This window comes from Melanerpes formicivorus, unplaced genomic scaffold (genome assembly GCF_026170545.1).
Source record: "Melanerpes formicivorus ecotype bairdi unplaced genomic scaffold, bMelFor1.0.p_v2 SCAF_39, whole genome shotgun sequence".
In the NCBI taxonomy this organism is placed as follows: Eukaryota; Metazoa; Chordata; class Aves; order Piciformes; family Picidae; genus Melanerpes; species Melanerpes formicivorus.
The window spans coordinates 6,025,643-6,044,204 of record NW_027142391.1 but is presented as its reverse complement, the minus strand read 5'-3'; the positions used below and the strand labels follow the sequence as shown (position 1 = coordinate 6,044,204).

At 44.0% G+C, this 18,562-nt stretch overlaps 1 protein-coding gene across 2 annotated transcripts in view; it reads left to right on the top strand.

Moving 5' to 3' along the window:
• DHRS3 (dehydrogenase/reductase 3) overlaps positions 1 to 18,562 on the top strand; it is a 28,171-nt gene that overhangs the window by 499 nt on the left and 9,110 nt on the right. The gene's annotated exons all lie outside the window — the stretch shown is intronic.

Here is an 18,562-nt window from a genome sequence, read left to right as displayed (position 1 = left end):
ACAAAGGAGAGGTTTACGCTCCAGCCGAGGTTTCCTGTGGCAGGGAGAGGAGAGCTGTGTGCTTCCCAGCGTGAAGCTAGCGCTCACTTGCATTTCTGTTTACGAGGCTGCTTCCTGGCAGCGCTGGTTGCTGGGACTGTGTACAAACAAGAGGGGCAGCTGGCTGCTGGCTCCAGCTCTTCAGGCTGAGCACATCTCCAGCTCTCCTTAGGCACAGCCAGCCTGCCTCTGTCACAAGTGTCACCCCAGAGGAGAGGGGCTCGGTTGGGAAAGGGGCGAGTGCTGCGTGCAGGAGGGCTCTGGATCTCGGTCGTAGTAATGCATTCTGTCGGGGAAGTAGGGAGGAGAGTCCAGCTCCACCCCGGTGATTTGCCATTCACACATTGATTTCTTGTGCTTTCTGAAGTCCCTTGTATTTGCTTTTGGCCAGCCCTATACTGTTCAAAGGTAAGATAAATGAGAGCTCAGCAAAGAAGAAAAGCACAACATGAGTAGGAGCTGGGAGACTGTTTGCACCTTCCCATTAGGAAAGAGGGAAGGGGAGAGAGGCTGAGAGACTGGTCTGTCTGCACAGCAGCCTAGAAATGCCAGTGCAGCTGGTGTGCCCATTCTCAAATTCAGGAACTGGTGGTTTACCTTGCAAGGTTGGGTTTTCCTAAGTACAGGTGTCTCCATATGAGTAAATCAGTCAGGAATACAAACCCCCCACATTTGGGATGTGGCTTGAGATTTAAAGTTTCCTCTCCCCCTTTATGAGTAATGAAAGGGAGGAATCATGAAATCAGACAGCTCCATAAATCTCCGTGTGAGAGAGGATGAATGGGAGTAAACAGAGAAGAAAGAAGAAAGACACGGAATGAAAGGATATTTAAGGAAGAATTTGCATTTAGTTTGGGGTAGTATTTTGTCACTTCCTTACACATGCATTGCAGTTTTCATGTGTGGTATAGAGCTATGCTGGCACACAACTTGGAGGTGTAAAATATGCCAGCACTGAACTTTGATGTTTGTATATGCTTGTGTTGAAACACCCTGTTGAGATTTACAAATTCTTGGAAACAGAGCAAACAAATTGACTGCCCTTTGGACCCAAGCAATTGGCTGAAAGTGTATTTATGTTATCTGCTAGAATACCCTGCTGCATTATTTATTTATTTCGTCCTTGGTTGCTATGCTGAGCTCTGCTATTGAAGTGCCACCATTTCTACAGCTAATTCAAGAGCTGCTGAGCTGCAGTTGAGCTGGAAGCCGAACAATGGCAGCCAGCCCGAATGAACCAGGTGACATGGGCCACAAGGAGAGGGAGCTGCCTAAGAGGTAGAGCTGAGGATGAAATGACTGTAAACAGTCACAGCCTCTAGCTCATTTGTGTGTCTTATCTACCAAATCTCTACATATCTGAAAAGGGAAGAATAAATGAGAATGATTGCTGTGAACCTTTGTACTGGACTCACATGACATTTGGAAATCCTGTGTGGTTCCTAGTTATTGTTTAGAACTTTGGAGAGTTTTGCCTTGTGGGTTTGGCTTTTTTTCATGTCTGTCATCAAGGTGTTTCAGTTTTTGCTTTTAGTGAATCTGAACTGGATTCTCCTTTCAGTTCTCTCATGGCTGTGCAGTAGGTCAAAGATGGCACTCAGCAAGTTTGCATCCTCTCTGGTAGTGGCACATTTTCCTTGCAACACTACAGTAGGCTTATTCTGTTCTTCCTTAACATTTTTAATTGCAGAATTGCTACCTAGATGTGGTAGTTTCCATTCCCTTTGCTGTAAGATGTTCTTTCTTTCCTGCCTTCTCTGCTCAACCCTAACTTTGAGAATTCAATGCAGCCTCCACACAGAATGCAAGACCTCTGCTTGGCACTGCTCTTTGATTCTCTGCTTTTCCTTAGACAATCAAAAAGGATAAAACAAATGTTTCAAGTGACTAGCAAGTCATCTTGCAGTAAGGTTTGTGAAAAACAACTCTTCTGTTTCCCTGTTGTCTTCCTTAGTTAATTGTCTTAACCATTATGTGCGAAGCTTGAAGTATTGATCAGAATGAATAATTCAGAGCAGATTCTGCTTAGCAGGTGGCGATACTCCAAGTTTAGAGAGACACTTTCACCAGAGGCCTGACATTCTGAGGCTGAGCAGAGTGTTCCACAGAGGTGAATGGAAACCTATAGTGACATGTCTAGTGGGTGTGCAGTGTATATCTTGGGAGAGTCACCAGAGCGCCTGCGCACACAGACATAGTGGCGGAGTTTTGGAGGTAGGCGGCGATATATAACCATATTTTTGAGATTAGAATCTTCTCCAAGATAGGTTAGTTGAGGCTGGTGGTACAGGAAATTTCCTCTGATAATTACACTGGGTTGGATCTCATCTTACACTTCATCTTTATTTTCAGGGGCTGGTTGTGTGAGTCACAAAATGAGATGTGTCTGCGCAGCTTCCCCGTGAGATGACAAGTGTTGCATCTCAGTGAGGTTACAGATTGTCACATCTGCAACTTTTTCACTGTACAATTCGATCTTGCATTTAAAGCTAGGAACATGGCAAGAAATAAATCAAAAGAGGGTTTATGCAAATGGAAATGTGGTGTCTTCTGCTTCATAGGTGAGCCTGGAGACTGAAATTCTCAATCCAGCAGAAGTCTCTTGGGCGTGATGGCATAAATCCGTCCTGATTCCCATTCTCTTCCTCCACTCCTCTAAGTCCATGCTCTGCTACTGTCCATCAGACATGAGCTGGACAGATAAATGTCCAGGAAACATTTTCTTCTAAGGTGATGTTTCTTTTCTCATGGTTGTTTGTTGGCCTTTCTGATGAAATGACCAGTAAGGGGACAAAGTGGCATCAGTTGTATTTTCAGTTACACAAGTGTGTATCTTCTGAGGTTTCCAGTTAGGACCACCAGGGACTTTTAGACAATGAGAGACTTCAATCATATAACCACAGAATTGTTTAGGCTGAAAAAGACCTTTAAGATCGAGTCCAACCGCTACCAAGTCCACTGCTAAACCATGTCCCTCAGCATCACATCTACATGTCTTTTAAATACCTCCAGGAAGGATGATTCAACCACTCCCCTGGGCAGGCTGTTCCAGGGCTTGACAAGCCTAAAGCAGCAAAGAAACTTGTCCTAATATCCAACCTAAACCTTCCCCAATGCAACTTGAGGCCATTTCCTCTCTTCCTATTACTCACTAGTTGGAGCTCCCACCTGGCTCCAACCTCCTTTCAGGCAGTTGTAGAGAACTAGAAGTTCTCCTCTGAGCCTTCTTTTCTCCAGACTGAACCACCTCAGCTGCTTCTCCCCAGCCCTGTTCTCTATACCCTTCACCATCTTCCTTGACTTTCTCTGGACCTGTTTCAGCACCTCAATGTCCTTCTCGGAATGAGGGGCCCAAAACTGAACCCAGTACTCAGGGTGCAGTCTCACAAGTGTCATGTACTGGGGAAAAATCAATAGATCATCCATCTGTTCAGGTGTACACTGAGAGGTCAAAGAATCCATGCTTTCAGGTGGAACTTTTCCAAAACTACTTGCTGCCTCTGGGTTTCAGTGGCTCCTGCAGCACTTCCAGAAAACCCCAAAACATCTCAGTGTGCTGCGTGCAGAGAAGAGTGGTTTACAGCTGATACTGGACACGCTAGGGTTACGATGAGGGATGAATAGCACTGCATTTTCTCTGGGAGTACTCAAGTATTGTAACCCAACTTTCTTGCTGTTCCTCAGAGATGTGTCCAGATTCTGAAGTGGCAGCTGAGGAGTTACTTTGCTGCTGCTGAATTGCCAGGGAAATGTGCCTTTGTGCTTGGGGTTCCTCTTAGCTGCTTGCAAAAGTCAAAGTTTTCGCTGTTGTTGGCTTTAACTCTTGAGAATTTTGGCTAGACCTTGAAAGTATTTGACCAGTAAAGCATCACCTCTGCCTCAGTCTCACACACTGGTAGCTTTGTTAAGGCTTTTGATGTTCTGTGGTTAGCCAAACTGGCAGAGTGTATCTGTGTTAATGAAACAGGAGAAGGAGAGATTTTTATGAGTTTATGATTTAATGCCTACGACTTCCAAAGTCTGATGGTGTTTTGCAAAGAGTATACTGTATAATCAAGCTAATACTGGGAAAACTGGGCCCCTTGAACAATATTTCTTGTGTGAAAGAACAACCCTTTACATATGTGAGTGGTCAGGGGCATGTAGGGGCTGAATGGGTTCATTCACTGGTGGTTAGTGTTAGAAAATGCTTTTGGTTTTCTTGAAGCCATTTGCTTTTCCTACAACATCTTCTATCATAGTGCCCTTGCCAGAGAGTTGTCAGCTCTGGTTTTGATGATCCCCAGCAATTCATATGTCATTTGTATGTCTTGCTCTTTGGTAGGTTTCCTTACAGGGCATTTCCTTCATGTCTACATTTTTTCCCTGTGATTGAAATTCACTTTGTTCTCAGATTGTTTAGCTGAAGTCTGATTGACGGGAAAGAGATGATTGATTCTTAGACATTCTGAATTATTAAATGTCACCAAAACCTAATGAAAGTAACTGAAAAGGATACAGTTACAGGATAGAAACAGATTCTCTGCCTGTACTATGCATTTCAGTATTCAGGGTTATCTGGCAGTGACTTGGGAACTGTTTCTTAGGCCTTTCCCGTTGGGAGATTGGTTCGAAAGCCATTGATTTTCATTAGGTTTTCTATTTACATTGAGTTCTCTGGGCTTAGAAATCAGCAACAGGGATCTTCAGTAGCATAGCTATAGGGAACTTGTACAGCAGTGCTTTTCTAGTGCTGCTTTGTGATAATTTCTGTGACCTCAGTTTCTTTCAAAGTATGTATATTTTGCCCTCCTGTTTTGCTTGTTCCCCTGCCTCCCTCCAGCTGTGGTATGTTTGCCTTTTTGGTAACTGTAGCTATTGATGAATGACCAAGAGGGCTTCTAGGGAATCAGGAGTGTTTTGGCATGAGAGATGTCTCCAAAATACCAAATGGGTTAGGGGCAGCCCTGGCCTTGTGTTAGTGTGACAGCACTGCAGAGGAGAGTTGAACAGTTCCCATTAACCTTGTGGAGAATTCTTCACATTCATCACTGTGCAAATGACCTCAGAAATCCACCAAAACATCTCTCCTTTCACTGATGTGTCCTCTGGACATTCACTTCCTGGATTGCAGCAGACTCTGCAACTCAGAGGTTCACATGCTTGTGCTGAGGGTGAGGTAAGCAGTCTGGAACACCAGGACAGACAGGAGCCTTCCCTAGATGGCAAGGAGCAAGGATCACCAAGACAAACAAGAAACGGAAACCTCACTGCTGCATGGAATGCACCACTTGATAGCCATGACCTCCCTCTGTCAGCACTGGAGTCTAGACAATTCTGTCTGCAAGGTACTTGGAACAGGCTGGCAACATAATGGGCAGCTGTAGAATGCCACAAAGGCAGGAATACAGTGATTATTATGGGATAGTGCACTCCTTGAAAACTTTTGCTTTGAAAACCAATCAGAGATTTTTGCTTGTTCTTGTGTTGGGTTGTATTTTGCTTATATGGCTCCTGGTTTATTCAGGCTGCAAAGAAAGGAACTTCAAACCTGACATCTCAGCTGCTCTTTCCATCATTATTTCCCAACATTTTCAAAGTCAGACCTTAATGTCTTCATTCAGGAAGATGTCTTTTTCTCTTGAGCATGCTCTCCTCTTTCAGTTCAATTATAATTAGGATGGTGGTAAGAAGCCAGTGGAGGAAGGAGCACCAAGGAAGGGATGGGAGCTGTGAAAATCCACACTGCTGCTGAAACCTGGAACCAGTTTCCCTTATTTTCCACTAAATTCAACAGAACTGAAAACCTCAGAGGAATTTCAGGTGCCAAAGAGCCTTGTATAATTTAGAGAGTTTTAGCTGCATGAGATTTCAGGCTATAAATTGTGTCTAGGATGAGAGTACTGCAGAGAGGTTATGTAAAAAAATGGTCTCAGGTCTTAGAATTTAGCCTTGCATTCCCAGTAATGGAAAATTTGGCAAGTTTTGAAATGAGTTTTCACAATGGCATGCTCCTCCCACATCAGCTCCACAAACTGCCTCTGTAGTTCTAGGAAACTTTGGTCTTCATGACTTTTGGTGAGATATGATTGTCCTGGGCTGTATGAATTAGTACAAACCTTTTAAACACTTCTTTATAACATATGCCAATGCTATATGATACAGGATTAACTGTTTTGTACTTAGAGCTGGAAATGAAATGAATACTCCTCTCCTGGAGTGAGGGCAAAACACTGAAGCTGATGCTGAGTCATTCAGGGCTGTGACCTTTTTTAAGGTGTAGAAAGGACAAAAGCTCTCAGTATCTTGTATGGATTTCAGTAAGAGCTCTTAAACTCAAAGAACACATTCTCCAACATTCATCTCTGATTTCACTTTCAGAACCTGCAGAATACTCTTACTAAACTGTATTTGAAGTTAGCTCCTCTCTAAAGAAGACCCTGACATCAAATTCTTAACACAGGAGTTTTAATCTGCCACAGAGTTCCACCCAGAAGAGCTGTAGTGTTCTAAACCTAAAAAACATTGTCATGTAAAGAGTTGTGCCATTGCTGATAATGTGCTGGAGGACTGGGGAAGGGATGAGACAGCATATCTGAAGTAAACTCAGTAAGTCCTGCCTGTTGCTTGTCAGATTTTACAGCATAGAATTGTAGAAGAGACCTTTAAGATCATTTTGTCCAACCATTAACCTAACACTACCAAGCTGACTGCTAAACCATGGCCTCAGAACCACATCTCCACATCTTTTAAACCCCTCCAGGGATGGGGACTCCACCACTGCACTGGACAGCCTGCTCCAGGGCTTGACAACTCTTTCAAGGAAGATATTTTTCCTAATATCCAACCTAATCCTCCCCTGGTGCAACTTGAGGCTGTTTCCTCTTGTCCTGTCACTTAGTACTTACAAGATGCCACCACCCACCTTCCTCCACCCTCCTTTCAGGGAGTTGTAGAAAGGAGGAATGCTTCCCCTCAGCCTCCTTTTCTCCAGGCTGAACAACCCCAGTTCCCTCAGCTTCTCCTCACAGAATTTGTGCTCCAGACCCCTTACTGGCAGCTGGGCCAGTCATCCAGAAGTAATAACTGATTTCTGAAACTGTATTTTGCAACTCCTCCTTGAGTTCAGAACATGAATAGACCTGATCTGGCCACCCCAGAGGAGATTAGTTCTGATAGAAGGAAAGGAGCTGATTTTAAATTACATCATTTCAGCACTGAGAGAACTGGTTTTCCATACAATATGATTAATCACCAAGTACTTGTTTTTAACAGGCACCATGATCTAACCTAGTGAAATCATAAAGCCTTTAAAATTGTGTTTATGAAAGAGCTTGAAGTTCTGATGTGCTTCACCCAATGCAAATGCAGTATGCAAAAGCACAGCTCAACCAGATGTGGAGTTGGCCTGGCTCAGTGTAAAACTTGCATCTGTCTTTTTAGATTCCAGTACTAAGAGAGCATCTGTCCACATCCTGAACACTTTTTGTGCCCTGTGGAGATGCCAGAACGACATTGAGTCCATGGATATCTCTGTAGTAATGTTCAAATGCAAATGAGTAATTAAACATTCTGGAAAGTCAGTCTGACAGGGCTCAAAGTGGGAAGGAACTTTGGCGTTTTCCATGTTGCAGCTATTGCTGTGTGACGAGAATATTTACCCAGAGTGCAAATATCAGCTTCTAGGTAATTAATCTCTCCTGCTGTGCATTGGAAAAACGAACTGTTCAGTTCCCACATAGAAACTGAAGAGTTTCAGGCATCTTTTTAATGATGGTTACTTTAATCTTAATTATATTTAAGCACTTAATCTTACAGCAAACTATTAGAGCATGTCAGAACTCGGCAGTAACAAGAAGGATGTGAAAAGAATTGGGGAGGGAATGTTTTTCCATGTCACACCAAATAATATATGAATTTAGGACTTTTGGCAAATTGTGAGAGCACAGAGATCTGCCTGAGCTGCTTTATGGTCTCTGGAAAGGCTTTCCTTCCCCCCTCTCTCTCTAAAGATTATATACTGACAGCAACTTTGTTTAATGGCTTCCTGTTGGCAGTTGGCTTCCTTGTTGGTTGAATTTAAGGATGGGCCGAAGAACCCTTGTTTCGAGTCCCAGGCTTAGATGGCATTAAGCCTGTTCTGTGTGCTAGTGCCAAGGGCAGCAGATGGAATAACATGCTGAGTAAGTGTCTCTGGTTGGCAGGCACAGCCAGGATTTATCAGATATCAGATCTGTTGATGTCTGTGCAGCAGCGTTCCGGCTGGAGCCGCTTTCGCTTATAATTCAGAACATACCTGTCTTTTGTTACTGGGGATGTTGTAAGGAGAATAAATAATGTTAACAAGAAGTGGAACAGGCTTGTCATCTCACGTCAGGATACACTGATGTCATGTGAAAATACTGCCCCAGTGAGACTGTGGTGTGTTGGCACACCAAAATCTAGCACTTTTTAAATCACTTAAGGACTGGCACCGAGGCAGTTAAATGAGCTTCCCACAAAATAGAAGGATTGGGTCAGTGCTGTAGGAAACCATAAAACCATGGAATGAATCATAGAATACACAAGGCTGGAAGGGACCTTTAAAGGTCATTAAGTACAACCCCAATGCAGTAAGCAGGGACATCCACAGATAGAGCAGGCTGAAGGAAGTTTGAAAGATGAGGTTATAAATGTTGTTACAGTGCCTAGAAAGCTACTCATGCACCAGAAATTATTTAGCATAAAGATGCTGAATGTGCTGTATGAAGACAAGAGAAAAGAGGCTGTCTAGGTCAGGGGTTACAACATAGATGCAAACCAAAACACAACAGCAGGCTACACTGATGGGGGTTGTGAAATAAGTGATTTCAGCACCACTCATCTACTCAGTTTCTAAGTTTCTAGAAAGGCATCACAGCAATGGAAGTTTTAAGGTGAGATTTGGAGAGCAACACTAAAGAGCTTTAGAGAATGTCTACAGAGGGATGGTACAAAACCCAAAGGCTTTTGAAAAATCAGTGCTGGGACATAAAGGCTGCAGTAGGTGGTCTGATGCTAACTGCAAGGTGAGTGGTGACATGGGGATAGTGGCCTTCAAAGTGAATACAGAGGCTCAGATCTGGAAAGTTTGAAGAGGAGGCAGTGAAATTCAGAAGGAGAGTTGACCTGCTCAAAGCTGTAGATGAGGGCTATGATCTTGAGCAGGGGGGTTGGACCAGATGACCTCCAGCAGTTCCATCCAGCCTCAACCATTCTATGATTCTGGGATCTTAGTCTTAGATGTAGCAAAGAAAGGAAAAAGACTGCTTTTCTGAATGTCATGATTCACAAGATGGTTTTGGTCTATGATGTTTCACCCTACCTACCTGAAGTGATTCATCTCCATATTTATTTGTGTGGTTTCAGCACCTACAGTGACTTGTAAAAGCTGCTGCTGTGTACTTCTGTTTGCTTTTGTGTCGTGAGTCTGGCGCAGGCTAGGAAAAAGTTGTCTCAGATTAGCAGAACTATTTCTATCTGAAGCATTGACATATAGGTATTTTTTACTGCATTTTAAAATGAATTAAACATGCTCTTGAGCTAAGGTCTAATTAGTCTGGCACAGCAGTTTGCTTTAAGATTGGCCATAGGCCCTGCACAGAGGCTGAAAATGAGCAATCTGAACGACGGAGAACTGCAGCCCACCGAGAGAGAGAGAGAGAGAGCAAACTGGGATTGTGAAACCTGTGTGCTTATCAGGAATATAAAGCAGGAATTATTAGAGAGATCTTTTTAGCTGGGCCCAGCCTCTGTTCTTCAAAGCATCATGTCAACATGCTGAAGAGGAGAACAAGTCAGACCCAGGCGCTGCCAGATCCATTGGCTGATAACACTGACGCCAGTAGAAGAGGGTCAAATGCATGTTGTTTGACCTCTATCCCAGTGGGGATTAAATTGATTCTAATTAATAGACTTGGGAATAGATGGGTACCTTGGCAGAGTTTGTAACTAATTTAAATTGTTCATCCTATTAGCTTAGCCATAAACTATGCATAATTACCAAAGGATTTTGTGGACAGCCACCCTTATGTTGCCACCTTCTTAATTACAATTTATTGAATCCAGTGCTACAGAGCTTGTTTTGATTAACATAGGGACACTGCCTGAGCAAACGTGTCAGTGCTCCACTTAAGGACATAAAACTGTGCTTGAAAGCACAAATGCAGCTCTGCTGAAACCAGTTATGCTTTAGCTATGTGGCTGTGAGAGAAATCTGCCTCTCAGTAGGCAATCAGTGGAGTACACTTAAAGGCACAAAATTATACATACTTTCAGGTAGCATAAAAATGATACCTGGAAATTTTCTGGGCTGTGATTGTCATGTAGTAGGGCATATTTTTAGCCAGAGGTTAGAAAGAGTCTGTATCAAATGGGGTGGCAGTTGGTATGAGCTGACTAATGTATTTCATCCCTTATCTAAATGAAGCAGCCATTTCAAATAGGTTTGACTTCTCCTTCAATTCATGTTCCTTCTCATAGTCAGTGTAGATATCAGCTTGCACCAGCTGTATCCATAGGTACTGTTTGTCTTTTAGGAGCATTCTCTTTGCCAGGAAGTCCTGGACTGACACTGCTAGAGTTCCTTGGGTGCTGACTTCTATCAGAAGGTGAAAACTTCAAACACTGAACAGAATCTTACTTCAGGGTTTCTTATCAGCTTCGCTGAGCAGCAAATGTCTCTTGTGTAGCTAGGCCTATGAGAAGAAATCAGGAGTTACTATGCAAGACAAAACAAAAGGCAAGATATTTTAAGTAATTGGAATTGTGGATTTAGGTTTTGCCCTTCAAATCACTGAGGACACCCACATTATATTTCCAAGATTCTCTCCATAACTAAGGAGTGGACAAACTTGTCCCACTTTAACTGACGGCAGCGGATAATCTTTTAACTCTGGGTGCTGGACCTTAAGAACAGCCTCAGATATATTAGACTTAAAATAAATGAATGGGAGTGGGAGATATTGTTGCAAAGATTGTACAGGTCACCTTTCTGTGCCCTTAAAAAGAATGGATCAACAATAACAGTGGATAATCAGATATTTTCTACATGAAGATTGAATTGGTGTTTGTCTTAGATCTGTCATTTTAATCTCCTTGCTAGCAGTAAACAGAGACTCCTTGTCTCTGATCAGGGCAAGACGTGGTCATAGCAATGTGGAGAAGGAATGGGAAATCCTGACATTCACTTTCAGCAGCTTGGCTTTATGTTGTCTACAGACTCAAATTCCCTGTGCCCTAGGTCCTGAAAAATCCCTTGCCAGTAAGGACAAAACTCAGCTCTGCTGCCTTAAAGAGAAGAGGTCACGCTTCCAAGTGGAATATTAAAGACATCCAGCTGGTACAAGTACTTCTTTTTCCCAAAGTGGTCATAGAACAGGGCTGGCTCTGACTACAGTGAGCTGTCAGAAATGATGTAAGAACATTTCCAAGGCTCTTGGGAGAGACAGGAGCCCTGTCTCACTGAAGCGAGCTGTTTGATTTGGGGGGCTGAGATAGGCTGATTGTGCAATGTTGTAGTGTTCTTTGTGTTGCTTGTTATTTGATTTTAATCCAGGCCCCTTAGAGACCATTGTCTGTGTTGTGTTTATATTTGAATGTGTGCTTTATGGAGGTTCACCTCTTTAAAAGCAAAACGTTTAGCCATCAAAGGGGGTCTCCAGGGTTTCATTTCCCTAGGTGGTGTTGTCCCATGGCTGTAGATTGCTCTGTGACACCTTTCAGGCTGGAAGAACCAGCGTGTGCACAGTGTGTGTATGTGTGGGGATAAGTGTGTGTGTGTGTGCCTGGTGATCTGGCACCTCACATCTCCTTTACAGCCCAGAGTTCATCAGTGGGTCAGCCAGCTCCTAATGACATCATTACACTTGTTTACTGCTCACACAGAGGAAGTGCTATGCTGCTGGGTTTGACCACTCTCATTGTCTTATTTCGGTCCAGAACATTCGCAAAATCAGACATTTAGCAACGCATCTTACTCCTGTGAAGTGATACTAGTTTCTTTCCCTGAGTTAATAGGGACAATAAATGGTAGAAAATCCCATTGAAATAGTAAGAATAGTAAGGGCAGTCCATCCCAATGGCTTCTTCAGCCACTGGAATCAGTAAAAAACAGTTAAAATACTTTTGATTTGCTTTTGCATCACGGATTTAGGCCTCTCTAGAGTCAGGATGAGAGAAAATGGCCTGAAATTGTACCAGGGGAGGTTTTGATTGGATATTGGGGAAAATTTCAGGTCAGGGATTGGAACAGTCTGCCCATGGAGGTGGTGGAGTCCCCATCCCTGGAGGTGTTCAAGAAATGTGTGGACATGGCACTTTGGGACATGGTTTAATGGCCATGGTGGTGGTGTGTTGGTGATCTTGATGATCTTAGAGACCTTTTCCAACCCAAACAATCCTCTAAGTCCACAGTGTTTCAGGATCTAGGCTCTAAGTGCAGTTTCACTGATGACAAGAGAATTTCCACTGATGCAGATCACGTCAGTTACTGCAGTTGGGTTTGGCTTTTTGTGTACCTGTACAGATTTTCCAGAGGAACTAAAGGCTGTTCTGCAGTGAATGTGAGTCAGCCACAAATGGGCTGGTTTTTAGGGCTCAATTTCACACACTTCACAGAAGCAATTTACAGGTCCCCAGTGCTCTGCAGTCTTTGGGTAGGTAGAAAACCCTCATGGCACAGAGCTGTGTTTCATAGTTTCATTCAGGGTTGGAAGGGACCACAAGGATCATTTAGTTCCAACCCCCCTGCCATGGGCAGGGACACCCCACACTAGATCAGGCTGGACAGAGCCTCATCCAGCCTGCTCTTAAACACCCCCAGGGACGGGGCCTCGACCACCTCCCTGGACAACACATTCCAGGGTTTCACCACTCTCATGGTGGGTTTGTTACCCACTTTGAACATGTTAAGTACTCAATATTATATTACTGCCCCTCAGCTAAATCTCAGGTACTGACCACATTACTCAATACAGGGAAGTAAAGCTTATCTCATGTTATAGTCAGTGAAAGACCCTTTTTGGCCATGCTGTACCCCTTTGGGGATGCTCTGGGAGCTTACAGCCCTCCAATTCCCATCCTCCTTCTTTGAATGGATAGGCTGAGAGAGTTAAATATGTCCTGAAAACTCTCATTTGTGCAACAGATGAAGAGATTTTAGAAATGCTGCCCTGTTGCATAGCAACAGCCACCATCAAAACCGAGCAGTTGGAAATGTACATACAGAGGCAGGAGAGCCGTTAGGCATTTAAATATTGGGGCTTTTTTCTAAGCCACATCCTTGATTTGTTTCACTAAAATACATACAAGAAAAGCACCTTTTGACACCTTTCAGATAGCTTGAAAATGGTAGCCATTCTCTTTTTTGTGTTTCTGGAGGAATACCAAGGAGGCTTGTAGAGGAGCTTGCCTGGAGCTGTTGCTAGTGTGCAGTTCAGCTCCGAATTTAATGTAGGCTGTTTTAACTCAAGACTTCTTCAGCAGCCTCATGGGAGAAAGCATTTTTTCAGTCAAGAACTGCAACCATATTATGCACATGGCTGGTCTGGAACATATTTTAGGCCTTTCTGGAGAGTGGTTTATAATGACAGTGTTAGAAATGTTATTAGTCCTTATGTTTCCATGTCTGGTTTTGTAGGAAGCCTTCTTGTAGTTTACTACATTTAAACACTTCCCCCAGTCGCCTTCTATGATATTCCTACAAGAGCTGGGGTTGTCTGTCTGCCTGTGTCCTCCTCTGGCTTGTAAACATTCCTTGTGGCTTTCCTCATTTTTCAGAGCTTCTGATAATAAACTTCCCATTTTGTCCAGCTTATTTTTCCATTCTGTGAATGTGACAGCACAGCAAGATGCAAAGTCGCCGTGGCTGGTAACAGCACTGCAGTGATATATCCCAGATCTACATGACAATGTGGAGCAAACTTAGCTGCACTTCACAGGTCATGGATTACTGACAGAGCTCAGAACAGACCCAGCAGCAGAAGCTAATTAAGTTACCTTTTGAGTATAGCATCTGACTGAGAAATGTTTTAACTCTGTTAATAGAGCTTGTAGTGGAATTTAATATATATTCCCTCAAATAAATAAAGTGCTGATGAAGTACTTAGAAGGATTTAGCTTAAAGCAAAACTAAAGATGCTTGAATCAAAGCTGACAATTTTTTGCTCTTACCTGGTAACCCAGCATAATTGATCCGTTTGGAAGGAATGGAAGGAACTTAGCCCTAGGAGTCTGTGCATGCTGTCTGCAAGGTGGTGATGCAGTGAAAACCCCTCAGCATTTCCAGATTAGGCACTGTTCATTCATCTCATACAGACACACACTGGGGGAAAAAAAGAGCACTGCTCTCTTGGCACCCACCTTGTGTCTTTTTAATCCTTCTTTCCCATACATCTACGTTAGGTCTGAGGTTTCCACATTGTTAGCCACAAAGCAGGTGACTTTTCAGCTAACTGTTGGTTCAACCAGGCAATTTTAGGAGTTACTTTGAGCCAGTCAGGTGATGGAAACAACACTGCGTTGGATCCACGTTCTTAATTTCACAGGTCCTTTACTTCTAACACTGCCCTGTAATCTAAAGCTTTGGGTTTAGCTTTCCAAACCCAAACACTCCTGCAGTTCAGGGTCACCATGACTTTCTATCATGGTAACTGTTTAACTATATTACAGGAACATTTAACCTGCCACATGCTAAGAACCCTTTACCCTGCGAGGTCTGTGTAATAAGTAAAAATAATAATGAAGCCTTTTGGAAGGAAAATGTGCACACAGCAAACCTTCAGCTATGTTGCTCTGTTGGGCCACAACATTGCTGTCAAGCAGATCCAGCCATTTTCTTTAATTCCACCCCTCCCTCTCCCCTCCCCCCGAAATGTTATTTACAGACTTTCTATCCCTTCATCCTGTCTGCTGGGCTTGCAGTACAGAAGGGCTTTCTGCACCTGCATATTTACTCTCCCCACAATTTCCTCAGATCTCTGTGGACATTTTTATGTGAGCCTGGCTCCCAGGGATGGCATGCCAAGGCGTGGAGGCGGCAGAGCCCTCGTTATTTTTCACAGGATGCAGTATGATATTTCTGTTGGTAGATATCTACAAAGCCTTACCTCAAATACATCCCTTGAAAACTTTACCCCTCTCCGCACCCCCCCAGGTACACCGCTTTCTGCTTTGCAGCCAGAGGATTTTATTGCTGGATAGTTCTTTGTGTGCTTTGGTTCCCTGGAGCAGAGGCCGGTTCTAACACATGGTGTGGCAGACATTCACCATTAAAAATCTGTCGGTTCCCCTCCACCCCCAAATGCTTCCCTGAACCTTCGCAGGTTGACAGCTTGTGGCCACTTGGTGCTTTTGTTGGAACGTGCACTCCATTTGACCCTGTCCCAGCGTTAATAGGATTGTAAAGGCTGACTCCTGCGTGACCTCTTCTTGCAAACAACCCTCACCCTTCCCCTTCCTCAACCGTTCTGTACAACAGAGCTGAAAAGTGTTGCTCCCAAGGCAGTCTGGAGTCGCAGTTCATGTTGCAGACGAAAGCAATTGGAAAAACCACTGGAAAAAAGTCAGCGTGGGGCCACCTGTCCTTAAATAGTCCTGACTGAGAACAGTAGGCATTTGTTCACTTCTTTAGAGGGAGCTGGTCTTAAATGCCTGTATGCAGACAGAAAATTACCAATTTTCTTCCCAAAGAAGCCTCTGTTGAATAGGAGACAGGTGTTTACATACTCTCTATGATTTTGTAGGTGCTGCTTTGTTTCTTTCAGAGAATACAAGGGATGACTGAGATAGAGTTGGAAATGACTGTGGTTTAGGTGAATAACGTTAATCCCATTGAGTGCTAAGTCAACATATAAAGTAATAGAAGTTCTGTCTCTAGACTAAAGGCATTGCAATTCCCTCTTGTAAATCTCCTCCTGAAGTCTCTTTCGACCTAACTTCTAATCTCATTACTGTACATTACTCCTGCCCTTAACTCGAACCAGTGTATAACAAAGTCTGTGTTTTGTGTTCACCACGGTGGCAGGATTACATGTAAATGAAATTCTTATAGTCTCACGTCTTGACAACTTCTAAATACTACCTTGGAAAAGCTTGTGTGCAAAATTGGTAAATGGACTTACTCCGTGGACTCCACCATGCTTGTCTGTAATCATTCTTCTTCCCATCTCTTGCAGCTTTGATATTCACTTTCCAACTGTGGGAATTGGGGAAATTTTGCCACTGGCCGGCTTTGTTTGCTTACTTTTATACAAGTGTCACTAAGGGGCTGGGTTAAGTATTTTGACCTACTTCAGGCATCAAAAGGTTCTTTTTTTTTTCCTTTCTAAAGCAAAGATTGGCTTTTCACACTGAAGGGCCACACCTTTCACTCTTCCAGTAATCTGTCTTTAGCGGGCCTCTCCCATGGAGAGCTCCTGAAAGAACTTGTCTGACTTTGCCCTGGGGGCAAGAGAGGGGAAGGGCTGGAGGAGAAAACCCTTGTGCCATTGACAGGCAAAATACATGAACACTTTTGAGGCTGTGGGATTTAGCCTCTTGTTCTCATGATATGCAAAACTCTGCCGGTATTATGGGATACACTGGAATGCTTTTCTTCGGAAGACCAACTGTGAGTTGGTGCTAGCAGGCTTTGTAAATATATGGGGATAAGAGTGACATACTTCAGTGGATTATCTACACTTTGTACTTCCTAAAAGTATGCAGAAACTTTCAGTGTTGGGTGCAGAAAGGCTTTCACTGTTTGAACAAAGGTAGCAGTCTGTGCAATGACAGGTATCAACTCAAACAGAGCAACTTTTGTTTCACCGGACTGGGAAGGAGGTTGGAAAGGGGAATGAAATGTCTTGACCTACCAACTACTTCCTATCTCTGCTGATCTGTGGTGAGGAGTTGTGGTTGATTTGTGGAGGCAGCAATAATGAGATCAGGCAGGAAGGGCCTGATCTGCAACACTTGAATCTTTCAGTGTCTACAAACTGATACAGAGAATTGCTTCATGAATCGTAAAATGCAGAAACTTTTGCAATAGGAGTTTTGTCTACTGACCACAATGTGCTAGAAAAAAAAAAACAACTCAGATAATCCAAGGGGAGGATCAAGAAATAGCACATCTTCAGTCCAGAAATGCTTTTATTGTGGGACACCCTTCCCATTCTAGTCTAGTTCACTGGAGGGATAAAGTCTGTCACAGCAGGTTTGACACAGCTCCTTAACTGCTGCTCTTGAGCTATGCTGGCAATAAAATCGGACCAAACAAGTTAAATAGCCTTGTAAATGATGGAAAATTAGCTCTGACCTCATCTCCTACACCAATAACATACTTAAATCTCTGGGCTTAAGTGTTTGTATATTGTGGTTGATAGCAGCTCCAGTCTAGGGCAGTTTATATAAATTAGCGGCTTTATCTGATTTTGTGGTGGTCAAAAGCATAACTCCTAGCTGTGCTAGGGTGAAAATCAGGATTGGACCTGTGCTCGGGTGTGGGGCTTTGAGCAAGCCGCCAGTGCAGACTCCGTTAAAGTCCTGCCTTGGTGCTCAGCCCTCGCTGCTGTCCCCCCGCCCTCAGGGCAGGTCTCATTAGCAGATTAAGGCCGGAGTTAACGAGTCCCCTAGGAGCAGAGGGTGCAGGGTCTGCTGCCTCCAGCTGAAATGGTTTTCCTAGGGCCAGATAAGGAGGTGGGTCACTTGCCAGAAGGCAGAAGATCTCGAGATAAGGTCTGTTTTGCAAAACTCTGCTCATGAATAAACCCTGGGAAAATCTGCCCCGAGCCGTGATGTCACCGCCTCTGCCTGCTTCACAGCTCGTTCCGGGGAGGGCGGGAGAGGTTCCTCTGCTACCATAAATCCAGCCTCTCGCATGGCCAGGGCGAGGAAGGCTCCTGCCCGGCTGCTGCGGGCTCCGCGCCTCTTCCAGCACAAGCGATTGCTTTAACATTCCACCTGCCTCCTGCCTGCCAGCCCTGGGGTCACCCAGAGGTAAGGCCGGGGCAGGAAGCCTCCAGGAGCGGGCAGCCAGCGGGGATTAACCGCCTCGCTGGGCTCCTGCCCTCGGCAATTTTCTGGTCAGTAACTCTGTGAAAGGAGCGTGTCTGGTGCCGCAGGGAGGGGCAGCGGAGGGATGACGAGAGGTGGAGGGGGAGAAGAATTAGGGGCTGGATTCTTTCCAGGACGGAAAACTGTCTGTCCAAGAACATATCCAAACCACAGATTAAATATTCCTCTGTCCATCATTAAATTACCGTGAAGGGGTGGCTGTGCAACATCCTGACAGGCTGTGTAATACGGAACACCACGTCTGTCTTCCCCTTTATTCCTCTGTCCCAGACAGGAACTTCTGTGTCTGCAAGAGTCATTCTTTCCAGGACTTAGCCTCCAGTCTCTCTAGGACCTGGCCTCCAGTTGGGAAACGCTCATTGCCAATTTAGAATTAAACTTAAAAAGGCGAGAAGATGGAGAGCAGACTCTGAGCCCCATGGCTACATTTTGAACATTGTGCTTCCTAATAAAATGGACCATTTCCTAAACT